General features: G+C 34.4%; 1 long non-coding RNA gene across 2 annotated transcripts; it reads left to right on the top strand.

The window, feature by feature from the left end:
• Positions 1-6,292: 6,292 nt before the first annotated feature.
• LOC133784377 (uncharacterized) lies at positions 6,293-11,288 on the top strand. 2 transcript variants are annotated; one of them, XR_009871308.1, is made up of 4 exons: positions 6,293-6,672; positions 6,755-6,833; positions 8,382-8,447; positions 9,648-11,288. It is a non-coding gene; the product is annotated as an uncharacterized LOC133784377 (long non-coding RNA). The 2 variants fall into 2 exon arrangements; XR_009871309.1 differs by lacking the exon at positions 8,382-8,447.
• Positions 11,289-13,523: the final 2,235 nt, after the last annotated feature.

The following is a 13,523-nucleotide window of genomic DNA, read 5'->3' as shown; positions in this document are numbered from 1 at the left end:
TTCAGCTCTTTTTTTCATACTATTGAAAGTAGCGTTGGAGAGTAGGTGATGTAGATCTTACATAGCTTAATTACACAAAATTGAAATCAAACAAAAGAGATTACAATGCTTTTTTTACATAGAAAACTCTGTTTCAGCATTCTTTCATAAACCTTCTAACAGAACAGAAACACTCTCTTTAGCTCTTCTTTTTTCTCGTAATTATACCACCTTGGGTTTCGACCAGTCTCTACAACTATTTTATTACACTCTTATACACGAGTGTTTTGACTACAATGATAGTAACATCTACCTATAATTACAGAACAAGTCTTATCTTAAAATAAACTAAATTTACTACAGCAGGAAAAGTTTGTTAACTCGAACTAACTGGTTTAATTACCTTCAATAAAGCATTTAATTTCAAATTTAAAGATCTACTTAATTAAAATATTCAAAATTAACAAAATTATTAGTGTTTGTCCTACTACAAACAAAGTTTTTTGTGTCGTGTATGTTGTGGAGCAGAAAAAGTTTTCACTGTGAGTATATTCGTGGCGCAAAAGACATAAACACAAAAAGTAAATTATGACCCCATTATTTTTGTGGGGCACGGCGTGGTGCCATAACTTTCTAACTTTATTTATTTTTAATTATTATTTAATTTGTATAATTGGTTTATAATTAGTTTTAATTATAATAATTATTATAATATATTTACAAATATTTAAATAAATATAGATACAAAATTATTTATATTAAATAAAAGTAAATATTATCATCATTTTACATATATAAGATAAAAAAAAAAGAGAAATATATATATAATTACATATGTGATCAACTAATTAAAAGTGGTAATAATTGTTTGACCCATTCTTCTCGAACTTGGTCAATCTCAGTGTACATTGTACAGGCCAGTGCAAGTGTATTGACATAAAGATAGAAATTTTAAATAAATTTTATTGATTAGAAATTAGAAATATAACTTTTTAAGAAAGAAGTCATTATTTCTTTGTTCGAATGATTTTTTATACATGGAGCATTGACGATTTGCTTCATAAACTTCAAAACACAATATATGCAGTTGATATTGTTGTCTTGCTTACTCCACTAAAAAATCAAATAAAATTATATCTTAGTACGTAATATATATAATTAAGTATTATAAAAAAAACATTCTTTTAGAGGATGAATAGTTGGTCCATTTCCCTTCTGTTGGATCTTTTATTCATTTTTCCTTGAAGTGCATCTTATACATGTTGTACATAGTCTCTTGAATTAATGGCCTTTTTACTTGTGGGTGTGTTGAGAGGATCGAGGAAAACGACATAATGTGCAAAGGGTACGACAAGAATAACATCCAATGATTCCTATTTAAAAAATAACTGATACTTCTTAGAAATGTATGTATTTAGATTTTATTTGTTGTATCAAATAAAAAAAATTCATATAAAACTTACTCTGTTCCAAGGCATAACTATCCACTATTTTTTAGATGTACATTGATTGTAGAATCTTAATATATATATATATATATCTTTAGTAGGACTGGGTGAGACACTTTAGTGGACACCATATTCGAATTCATAAACAAAAAAGTTTATTTTCCTTCTTGGTGCATGTAAGTGATTGATATAGAATCTAAACAAAAAATTAATTAAAATATATAATTATTAATGATTTGAAATACAAAATAAAATTAAATATATATTATTAACTATATAGTTTACCTCATGTAGAAGATCATGGCAGACTGACTGATTTGCTCCATATTACAAAATTGGAGTATGTCATCTTTGAAAACAAATAGGAGCATATTCATAATCATGATCGAACATATCATACTCCATCCGCACTTCAACAATGTAATCATTCCTAGGCCAACCACACTGACAATGGAGAGTACTTCTCTCAATGTGTTTGGCAATTGAGGTGGCTACCGCACGTCTTGTGACAATGGTCTCTTGTGTTAATATGGAGACTTATGTGGTGGCTTCGTTGCGTGTTTCTATGTTGTTGGTGTCTTTGGTTTAGATGAAATATTTTTCTTTTTGTCGAGAACGTACAAAATATATGTATTAGTAATAAGGGAATAAATGCATAACAAAATTTAATCAAACTAATAAATAAATCCATTATGTGGATTCCTTTGTCAAAATTGACTAGATCTTTTGGCCACATTATGTATGTATTAGTAGTTGCTTTTACCATTGGGCTGCAAAGCTATCTTGATGACACTACGATACATGTCTCTCATCTCCCTATTGTGAACTTCGGTGCATCCGATGTACCACGTGCCGACGATGTTATCATAACTACCCAATGCAAAATTGTATTTAGCCTATCGATTTTTTGTGTGTATATATATATATATGCATGTTAATTATTCAAGTTTAACCATTTTAGTGATTTTTATTTTTAAAAAGTTCAAGTTATACCTAAATAGGGCCAAGTGTAGGGATAAAGACTAGTGTATCTTGATGCTAAGGGGCCAGTGGTTCTCTAAGGGGTGAGGATTGAGGTGCTTAATGGAATCGTGGCTGAACAACATGGTGATCCATGCTCAAGCATTGAAGCATGAGAGGATCCTCCAACGCCACTTTGTTGGACTCTCAATTGCTCCATCAATTGCGTCATCATTTCACCTTCTTGTGGAATTTGTTCTTCCATCATTGTGAACCAAACATACACTACTTCAAAAAATGGCTTTTTATGAGCCCTAAAAAATCTTTTTAGGGCGCGCCTCCCGCGAACCCTCTATTTGAGAGCTTTTAAAAGTGCAATTTTTTATGGCGCATGTTGCGAGCTCCAAAATAATGTTTTTAGAACGCACAATGAGTGCCCTTAAAAGTTATAAATAGGCCAGAGTTCAATTCTATTAGGACACGCAATCTAATGATAACTGTTTAGGACACGTTATGAGTGGCCTGAAATATTATTGTTTTAAAATTTTTTAAAATAATTAATTTATATTTATGCTTAATTAAAAAGTATGATTCAAAGGAAACATTTATATAAAAATCTAAAATATAATAAAATAACAAAACTTATATATTCAATCTATAAAACAAATATGAATAATAATGAAACATTTATATATATATATATATATATGAAAACTATTAGATGATAGGGAACTACAATTTACTACTTACAACTAAAATTATATACAACTAATTAGTATTCCTAAAATTATAATAATATTAATCTTAAATTATATGAAAAAAATAGAAGAAATTGCTTCCGATCTGCTCTTGAACTATGAGACAACAAGAAAAAGTCTAATCAAAACAAACCACAAGACACATCAAGCATAACAAACCACAAGACACAACATACATTCAAAAATTGACAAATTAGATTAGCAAGAACATGTACAATATTAATACTATAATATCATAGTAATAGACAAACAACAACATGAAGAAATAGAGTCCATATATATACCACATACAAATTATAATATGCTTATCTCCAAAACCTATAAACTAGTTTTTTTTTTAAATGAAAAATAATAGAAACTAGAAAGCATAATTCTTTCATCCTTATAAATCATTATTCTAATTGTGGTTTTATAAAGATAACTCAACATGAGTCGGTAAATTTCTATGATGACGGGCAACATAACGACTACAAATTGGACATTCCCAAATTTTCAAAATCTGAAAACATATCACATAAACAATCCCAGAGCAGTCCTGTAAAATCACAGTATGCTAATTCACCCATAACTGCATTAAATTTCTTAATTCGCAATTAATTTCTATAACCCAAAACAATTAAAATTGGGGTTAGAAATTATACCAAATGCTCCGGATAGTGAAACGGGGTAGAGGATGATTTTTGGAGCTTGAGACGAACCTCAGAACACCCAAAAGTGGCTGCTGGCTGAGACTCCCACCGGAGCTCCGACGACAACGGCGGTGCCACCACCCTACGATGGTGGTTCGAGAAACATTGAATGGCTTTCGAAGCCTAAAGCTCGGGGAACGTGGTGGTGGTGGTGGTTCTTCGTGGAATGAAACATGGTGGCCAAATTGGAGCCAAAAAGTTTCAGACTCCATAGATTCCAACGAACACCGAAAATGAAATCTAGTGACTTCCAACCCGATCCTTGGTTTGTTATTGCTCGCATCAAAGTGTTCAGTACGATGGTGGTGGTGGCTCGACTCACAAAAACCCAAGGTGGTTTGAATCTCGTCATAAATTTTGGGAAATCTCAAAAATCAACATCATTGTCCGCTTTAGGGGGCGCAAGAGGGTTTGGGCTCACGTGGGTTGAAGCTTCGGCGACCTCTGAAGCTCCTTGGCAGGCGCATGTTGTTGGTGGTGGCGGGGAAGGGAGCGGCCGGTCTCTGCAAAGATGCAAGCGAGAGATAGAGAGAGGGAAGGAGATAGGGAAGGTGGGAGAAAGATAGGAAGGTGGGAGAAAGATATCTGAGAGAGAGGAGAGAGAAAGATAAGGAAAGAAAGAGAAAGAGAGATCGGGGGCTGAGTGGGAGAATATGGTTTGTTTTACTTTTTTTCTTTCTTTTTTTTAATTTAGTTATTAATAAAACTTTAATTTGTTGATTTATTTATTAATTTTTAGGGCCCACTTTGACCGCCCTCACTACTCTTTTAGGACACTCAAAGTGTGCCCTTAAAATTCTTCACTGACTCAACTTTCCTCATAGTCTTTTAGGACCCACATCAATAATTAGGGCTCACACTGTGTGTCTTAAAAGATATTTTTTAAGGACTCTCACTAAGTGTCCTAAATAGTATAGGAAATATTTTTAGGGCTTGCATCTAGGTGAGTTCCCTAAAAAAATGTCCTAAAAGCCAGTTTTTGTAGTAATGATCATTCGAGGAAGTTGTAGGTTCTTTGCCCTTCCTCATCCTGGATCATAGGGTGTCCCAGTATAGGATTGGCGATATACCCTAACCAACACCCCTAACTCCCTCTCTAGGATATTTCATGCCCAATGCTTTTCCTAGAATATCATTAGGCCCCTCAAATTGAAACTTTCCCTCCTTCACTAGCTGACTATAGTGTTGCTGTAAATACACACACATATATATGCATTCACATATTCATAAATATATATATATACAAAGTCAATCAATTATAGTCAATGTGCACTTACAATATTAGCTGCTATGTACATCAAATGCTTTTTCCCCAATCGGCTGACCCTGATTGTCTGAATGGCCAGAAAACTACAATTCGACCTACTGATGTCTGGAGGTCAACACCATTCTTTTCTTGAATTTGTTACCCCTTCATGATATATCCAATGCTAGACATGTGATGTTGTCGTATATTTTTTGTTTATGATTTTCTTGTTGTTTTGTTTTTCTTTTAGTAATGAATTCCGGTGATGTTCTTGAAGCGACAAATGTTTGCCCACTATTCTTGACTGATCACTTGTGATTATTGTAACGTTCCAAATTGGTTAATAAGGCTTAGTGCCTCAATTAGTGTGTCGGAAAGGCATAAATGGATTATTATGTGAATTTAACTGAATATATGTGTGATTATGTGGAATATACGAATTATATTGTGATATGAATACTTATGCATGTCTATGTGTATCAAATATGCATGTGAGCCCATTTTCCTTAATAAGGGAAATTTTGTAATTTTGACCAGTTGAGAGTATAATTGTAATTATATATGTTATCTGATTTAGACCACATTATTATGTAGATATATTTGCGATATTCGACATGAGGTGATCCTAGTGAGCGAGTTAGTAGAAAAGTCACAACAGGGTCAAATACTCAGCTAGGAGGACAAATCCCAGCTGAGGTAACACTTGTAACGTCCTGCATTTTCGGGTACCTTTAAACGACTCGGGTCGGGATTTTTCCCCCGGGTTAAGAATATTATTTTAAATAATATTATATTTTGTTTGTAAGTATTCCATGAGTTATTGCTAGCCAAAATACGAATTTTGTGATTTTAAAAGTCAAGATAAGACTTTCGGTCCTGGACCGACACAAAAACCCTGATCGGGTAAAAATCTCGGAAAATAAAATGAAAAATCATGGCAATTATATTTTGGGCATAAAATACATTCATAAAAGTTAAAGTTTGGTCAAAAATAATAAACCTAAAAGAAAATGGAAATTTTAGGGCATTTTGTGTTAAATGCCTAATTTTACCGAAATGGGGAATTTTATTCCATGAATGGACCTTAGGTTAAATTTTACTATGTGATTAATTAAATTAAATGTGAGAGACATTTAATTTAATTAATTAATGTTAAGTTTGGTGATTAAAACTTAATAAGAGTGAAAAAAAAAAGGTGTCAAAAGCCAATTTAGACTTTTCTTCTTATGAAACCTTTATTAGCCTTTAATAAAAAAAAAAAAAATTAAAAAATAATGAAATGATCATATATGGCAAAGGGTGGCCGGCCATGTGGTGTTTTAGAGTGGTGTGAACCCAATTTTATAAAGTTTAACTCCCATTTTAATTAAGAAGTCAAGTGGGCAAGTGGGTAGAAAAGCACTCAAGTGTTTTGTGATATTTTGAAGAGTTGTGTGAGCCATTCTAACCCCCAAATCCGACCACTCTCCCTCTCTCATTCACTCTCATCTGATTTTTTAAGACCATTCAAAGTGTTCTCTCAATATTCAACCTCAAGAACACCAAGGAAAACTTGGAGGCTAAGTCTTGGTCTAGGAAGTATTTTCCCTAAGGTAAATTTTCACTAATCTAGGTTTTTGTAAAGTTTTAAGCATAGAGTTTCAAATAGCTAATTGACTATGTTGTTGGGGGAAGTTTGCTAGGATTTTTGAAAGGTTTTGAAGGAGTCAAAGCTTATAGGAAGGTCCAAACCTTAAGCAAGAACACCAAAGAGGTAAAAAGTTTACTTTTGATGAGTTTGTTGTAGGGTTTTTAGTTTTAAGCATTATTTTGTATATCTAATGCTTAGAGTTTCTTGTTGATGATGTAATAAGGTTATGGTAGTTGTTTAATAATTTTTATGATGCATGTGTATTGATTTTTGAAAATGGGAACCAAAACCCCCAAGGGTTTTGTAGGATACCCTAAAACAAAACATGTTTTAAGCTGTGACTTCCAAGGGGTCAAGCAGCCACTGTATATTGTTTTTGTAAAATTAAACTGTACTGTGATGTTGTTGAGATTGAGTACATAAATTGAGCTTTTGAAACACTAAAAAATGTTTAGAAATGAGTAAGTTATGATATTTCAAAGTTTAGGTAAAAAAACTGTTTTTTCGTATTCTTATTTTCGGAACCAAATTTGGACAGCCACTGTATAGGGAAAATGAACCCAGTTTTTTCTAAAATTTTGTGGACATATTGCTGGCATAACCTATTAGTGCACTGTAAAATTTGGTAAGAAAATATTAAACGGTTTGAAAGTTATTAACTGTCAAAGTTTGGAAAAAAAATAAGGACTTGAAAATAAGGTCATTTTTACCTCATTGTTGGAAAATGATTTCACCAATCAAAAATGCTCATTTTGACCTAAGATTTTACAAAGACCTAAATGGCATAACAAAAATGGAATTGGGAAATTTTGGTAACAATTGGGTAAGTGAATTTCAAGTTATGAACTAACGAAGTATGTAGTTAAAAATGTGAAAAATAGGTTTTTCACACTTAGTGTAAAAATGAGATTTTGGAACATAAGGTAAAAAGTAAAATTTTGCTTATTTCAAGATATAAAATGGTAAGTCTTGAAATCATATTTTCACTAAAATTTACCCTTTGAGTTTAAATGAATTATTTTTATTAAAGAGTTTTTATTCTTTCTAAAAATAAGAGATTTAATTTATTAATAGTTAATAAATTAAAAGAGGGTTTAAAACCCTATATTTTGAGAAAATAATTAAATAAATTATTTTCCTAGTAAGTAAAATTGATTAATTGCTTTTGGAAAATTAATTAGTCAAGATGAGAAATTTATAACGGTTTTCCTAATTAAGACAAATTAGGCAATTTTCTTAAAACGGTTTTTAGATATTAAAACCTTAAGAAAAATAAAAGGAAAATTTAAAGAGTTTATTTTCTTTAAAAATAATTAAGGAATTTATTTGTATTTTCTGGATATAATACCGGCTAAAATCTTACATATTTTAACCGACTAGTCGAAAGTGCGGGTTAATAGCGATACCTTGAAAGAATAAGATTTTTAGCGGATTGTGGGAAATACCATTGTGATACCCGAGCCTAGGTATCGAGACCTTAGGATAGGTCTCCCCGAGACTTAGGATTTAGTCTCGAATATTTTGTATAACTTTCCTTAATAGGTTTAAAACCAAATAAGGATTGTAAATCCTTACAAATGACTTTTATTAAAATGACCAAACTGCCCAAAATAATAATAATGAATTATGAGTGCCATAATTAATCCGAGTATACTGTATGGATAACTACAGTATTGGCTAAGCGTAACTGGACTGAACGTTGGAGGGTGAAAACTTGCTGAGCGCTAAGGACTCCAAGTAAGTCAACTTATATTGTATGGCTGCAACATGAAATGATTATTGTCTTGTATGTTAGTATAGGGATACATGCATATATATAGGCTGTCATAGAAAGTTTCTTAGAGACGTTAGTCTAGTGAGTGCTGATTTAGAAAATATGAACGGTAGAAGTCCGTCATATCCTAGACGGTTGATCCCCGTCACACTGCTTGATTTTATTTATGTCCGGTTCATTACCGAGACGAGTGGCCATGAGATGAGGATAAGCTGGTTAAACCTAGGGGCGCCAAGATAAATGGGACCTAGGGGCCCTCATGCTTACTTAATCATTGGACGGTTAGAATCCGAGCAAGTGCTCTAATAAGTTATTCCCGGATAGCAGCCGTGAATATTGGCCATTCCGTGAGAGTGCCTAGAGATACTAGGGGTTGCCAAGATAGAGTGAGGTTGAACACCCTAGGGGCAGCTGCTCACCAGCACCACTGATTAACATAGAAGTCTCCATAAAATCGTGTAAATTGGATTACACTCTTGAATATGTAGCGATGCCCTAGGTAACACGATAGTTACCCTTGATGAGAATATTTATTGGCTAGATCTTAGTGTGGGGACTCAGTTCTCTTTTACAGATTAGCAATTATGTTGGAGGGCGCGTTACGCATGAATTGTTGGAAATTGTCGAGCGTTGGTCTCGAATTATTTGGTGATATAATATATCTGCTTGCTCTGGGATTTTCTGAGTGTAGGGATATAATTGTTGATAAGATATAGTTGTGATATAATATATCTGCTTGCTCTGGGATTTTCTGAGTGTAGGGATATAATTGTTGATAAGATATAGTTGTGATATAATATATCTGCTTGCTCTGGGATTTTCTGAGTGTAGGGATATAATTGTTGATAAGATATAGTTGTGATATAATATATCTGCTTGCTCTGGGATTTTCTGAGTGCAGGGATATAATTGTTGGTAAGATATAGTTGTGATATAATATATCTGCTTGTTCTGGGATTTTCTGAGTGCAGGATTTTTATCTAGTTACGAATTAATTTATCATTGGTTATCAGGCATGACCATAAGTTTGCCAGGACGCTTTAGCGTTCTTGAAATTGATTGTTTAGGGTCCGGATGGGTCCGGAACCCTAATTCTCTACATGCTTTGTTTGAAAGTTGATCTTACTAAGCGTTTTCGCTTACCTAGTTGTTTCATGTTGTAGGTAAGTGCAAGGGCAAGGCAGAGCAGTGAGCGCTGGAGTCTTCCTTGCAAATGTATATGTGGACCGACCTTTTGGGAAGCCTTTTTATTTTTGGAAATGTTGTGTAATTTTCCTAAACTAGGCTCACTCTAATCTTTATAAAACATGTTTGTAATTAAATGTTAAGTATGGCCATACAACTTTTTAAAAAGTTTTTTTTTCTATGGGTTTTTGAGACATTTTGTTAAATGAAAACATTTATATTTCCGCATTATCGAGTCTTGAAAATCTGGGTCGTTACAACACTTTTGGTCCTGTAATCTCTGAGTTCCATTTTTCATTTTTGATGTTCTTTAGCTTCAAAGCTCAAGGTGGGATTTATGAGTTTCTATGGGGACTTTGGGTATATTGTGGTGTTATATTGTTGTTATGGATGAATTTATTTGATTTTATAACTCAATTCTAGGTCTATTTGTTATTTAGGATGAATATTGAGGAATTGGGCTGGGGAGAAATGTTGGAGAAAACTGGGTTCGCGGGGTTGCGTTGCGACGCTGTTCTTGGAGCATCCCGACCCGCATGAGTCAGGGGCTAGGGGTGGTTCTCTAAATCGCCTTAGCGCCGCGGCGCTGGGTGGGCTGCACCATAGTGCATGTCTAGGGAAATAAGGGAATTGGCTCTCTGGCTTGTAGAGAGTCGCGACGCTTATGAGGGGTGCCGCGACTCAAATTGGGGATTTTGGCCAAATGGGGTTTTCGAGCATGGGAACTTGAACCTAAAGGCTCGGTAAGGATTCTATTACCTGGTTTAGTAGAATTTGAGAACCCGAAGGCTAGGAATTAATCTCAAAGCTTTTAAATAGTTTAGTGCTTGATGGCCATTCATTATTATGATGTGATAAGGTTATACCGTTAGGGGTCGGGAGTAAGGATTGCGCTCGGGATCGCCATACGCAATCTGCTCAGGACTCGAGGTAAGAAAATTACACCCTCATTGTGATTAGGGCTCGGGCCCCTGTTAATGAATATGACCATAATCATGTCCGCGATTACTTGATTAGGCATGCTTGTTTACGATGTATTTGATTATGTGTTAGGAAAATTGTATATTTAATTATACCTATTCTGAAAGCTTGGCCTAAGAGAGTCGGGGTCGGCAATAAGCGTGCGGAACGCAGGTCGTTTTGGCTAGGGCAACCTGGAAATACAATATCCACTTGTCTGACCTGAACACCACCTAAATAATTAGAAGTGCAGTTTGCACTTGTCTAACTTATTAGCTATATAAATTGGACTATGTGTTTGATTGGGGATGGTTATTACTACTAAGCTTGTTATTTATATTCTGTTGCCTGTCTAAATCTATTGATTTAAGTTTTCTTGTTGATTCTTGGCTCACGGGTGCTATGTGGTGCAGGTAAGGGAAAAAGGAAGCTGGACCAGCCTTGAGTTGGAGAGCTTTGGGGCGATGTGTACATTTGTAGGTGCTCGACCACCACGGCCGAGAGTTCAAGAGGGACTAGAGTCAAATCCTAGTTTTGCCACTTAGGCTGGCTTGTATTGTAATTACCTTGGAGTTGTAAATGCCTTGTAAATATTTATTTTGGGATCCCATGTACAGACATAAACTTTTAAATGAAAGTAACTGTTCTTATGATCAAAACTTCTAAACCCTAATCTATCAATTAAGATTACTCTTAATTACACGTTTAAATCTTACACGTTTAAATCTAAATGACTTGATTAGGAAGCCCAGCACTATTTAAAATACATAGTGTTGACAGTGAGAACTCGTCAACGAAGTTAAGTTAGAAAAATCAAAGTCTATTTCTTATCAATGAAGAACTTCAACTATATAATCAGAAACTTAGAAACTTGGAAAATAGTTGCAGAAGAAAAATGGGGAAAAGAACTTGTATTCCTTTGTTGTCTCAAGCTACAATATTTTTTCCAACCCCCTTCCATGTGGAAGTGGGGTTCCCTTTATAGTGGGCTCTAATGGCCCCTGATATATTGTGGTCCAGGGGACTAGATGGTACACAAGTACATTGTGAGGAGAGTGGTCTCAGGGGTAATGGTGTTGGCTCCAGTACATGGTCAGGTTCCGTGGGGATGTCTCCACTACTTATTTAGTACGAGTGTCAGAGGAGTGGCACCAGGCGTAGTGGTGCTGGTGGTGGTGTTGACTTTGACATCTGGTTAGAAGCATACAGGCCATGTCCCCTCTCCTAGTACTCCCACTACTTGTCTGGCATGAGTATTCGGATCAGACATACAGGGTCTTAAAGGTCGTACTCCGTACAAGATCATACTGGTACGATCCTTTTGAATTATACTTGGGCTTTTACCTCTAAATGTTAGGGTCTCCATAGGTCTTCATAGGTATTCGGATCAACCCCAGAGGCAAAAACAGAGGAACAATGTTAACCCACGTAGTGAAGTCGAGGTCACGTCAAAGGAAACACCGCCAGACTTGCAAGAAGAGCTCAATAAGAGAAGGACGGATAAAAGGACTACGCCTCTTATGAAGACCTATGGAGATCCTAACATTTAGAGGTAAAAGCCCAAGTATAATTCAAAAGGATCGTACCAGTACAATCTTTTACGGGGTACGACCTTTAAGACCCCGTATGTCTTATCCGAATACTCATGCCAGACAAGTAGTGGGAGTACTAGGAGAGGGGACATGGCATGTATGCTTCTAACCAGATGTCAGAGTCGACACCACTACCCCTGAGACCACTCTCCTGACAATGTACTTGTGTACCATTTGGTCCCCTGGACCACAATGTATCAGGGGCTATTAGAGCCCACTATAAAGGGAACCCCACTTCCACATGGAAGGGGATTGGAAAAAAATACTGTAGCTCGAGACAACACAGGAATACAAGTTCTTTTCCCCATTTTTCTTCTGCAACTATTTTCTAAGTTTCTGATTATATAGTTGAAGTTCTTCATTGATAAGCAATAGACTTTGATTTTTCTATCTCAACTTCATTGACGAGTTCTCACTGTCAACACATAGTGTAATGGTCTTGGCTATCCAGGGTGTTACAAATATCCTTTGGGGAGTTTGAACTTCTAATATTCAGGATTTTCTTAGCACGTCATGGATGCAATGCTTAGTCAGCTATGTTTTCAAGTTCGTCCATCTTACATCCTCCTTAGACATAATCTTCTTCTTCACTCTATAATCAAACTCAAAAGTGGCCTACAATTAAAAACATAAAATTAATATGTGTACAATAAAAATAAGAATTAATAATAAGGTATTTTAAAATGATGAATATGTAGAAAATACCTTCATAATATCCCAGAATTGTTGTATGTGAATGACACATAACTTCACACAACCGACTTAACAACTACTGCATAGGTATTCCTTACCTTTATATCAGTAATCACCTGCCTGAATTCGTTGAACTCGAATCATATCTTACAACCTTCATTATGCATTTTGGCAACTTCAGCCATGGTGAATAGTCCTTTACCAGATGCTCCTTCCTCTAGACCATCATCATCCGCATCCTCGTCTCTCACTTCCTACGGACGATCTGATAACTCTACAAAATAGAGTTATTTTACCACTTTTTATGTGCTAATTGTAGCTCAATTCTTGAGTTTTTAAGTAATTTATTAAGTTTTTAAGTAATTTTGCATTTATTCGGTTTATTTTAATTTTTTTTAGATTTTTGTGTGTTTTTATAGTTATTTTGTTGTAAAATATTGTAGTTAATTATTTGAATTATTGTTGTTTAGCTTGAGGTAAAAAATGTTGTATTATTTAAATTAAATGTTAAATATAAATTAAGTTATAATTAATATTTTCAAAGAATTAAATTGATTTATTTTATAGTTGAAAATATTTTATTATGATTTATTTTATGTTTATTTTGTA

Source organism: Humulus lupulus, chromosome 6, assembly GCF_963169125.1.
Source record: "Humulus lupulus chromosome 6, drHumLupu1.1, whole genome shotgun sequence".
In the NCBI taxonomy this organism is placed as follows: domain Eukaryota; kingdom Viridiplantae; phylum Streptophyta; class Magnoliopsida; order Rosales; family Cannabaceae; genus Humulus; species Humulus lupulus.
Note: the sequence above shows the minus strand (reverse complement) of the source record. Positions and strands in the feature narration are given on the sequence as shown.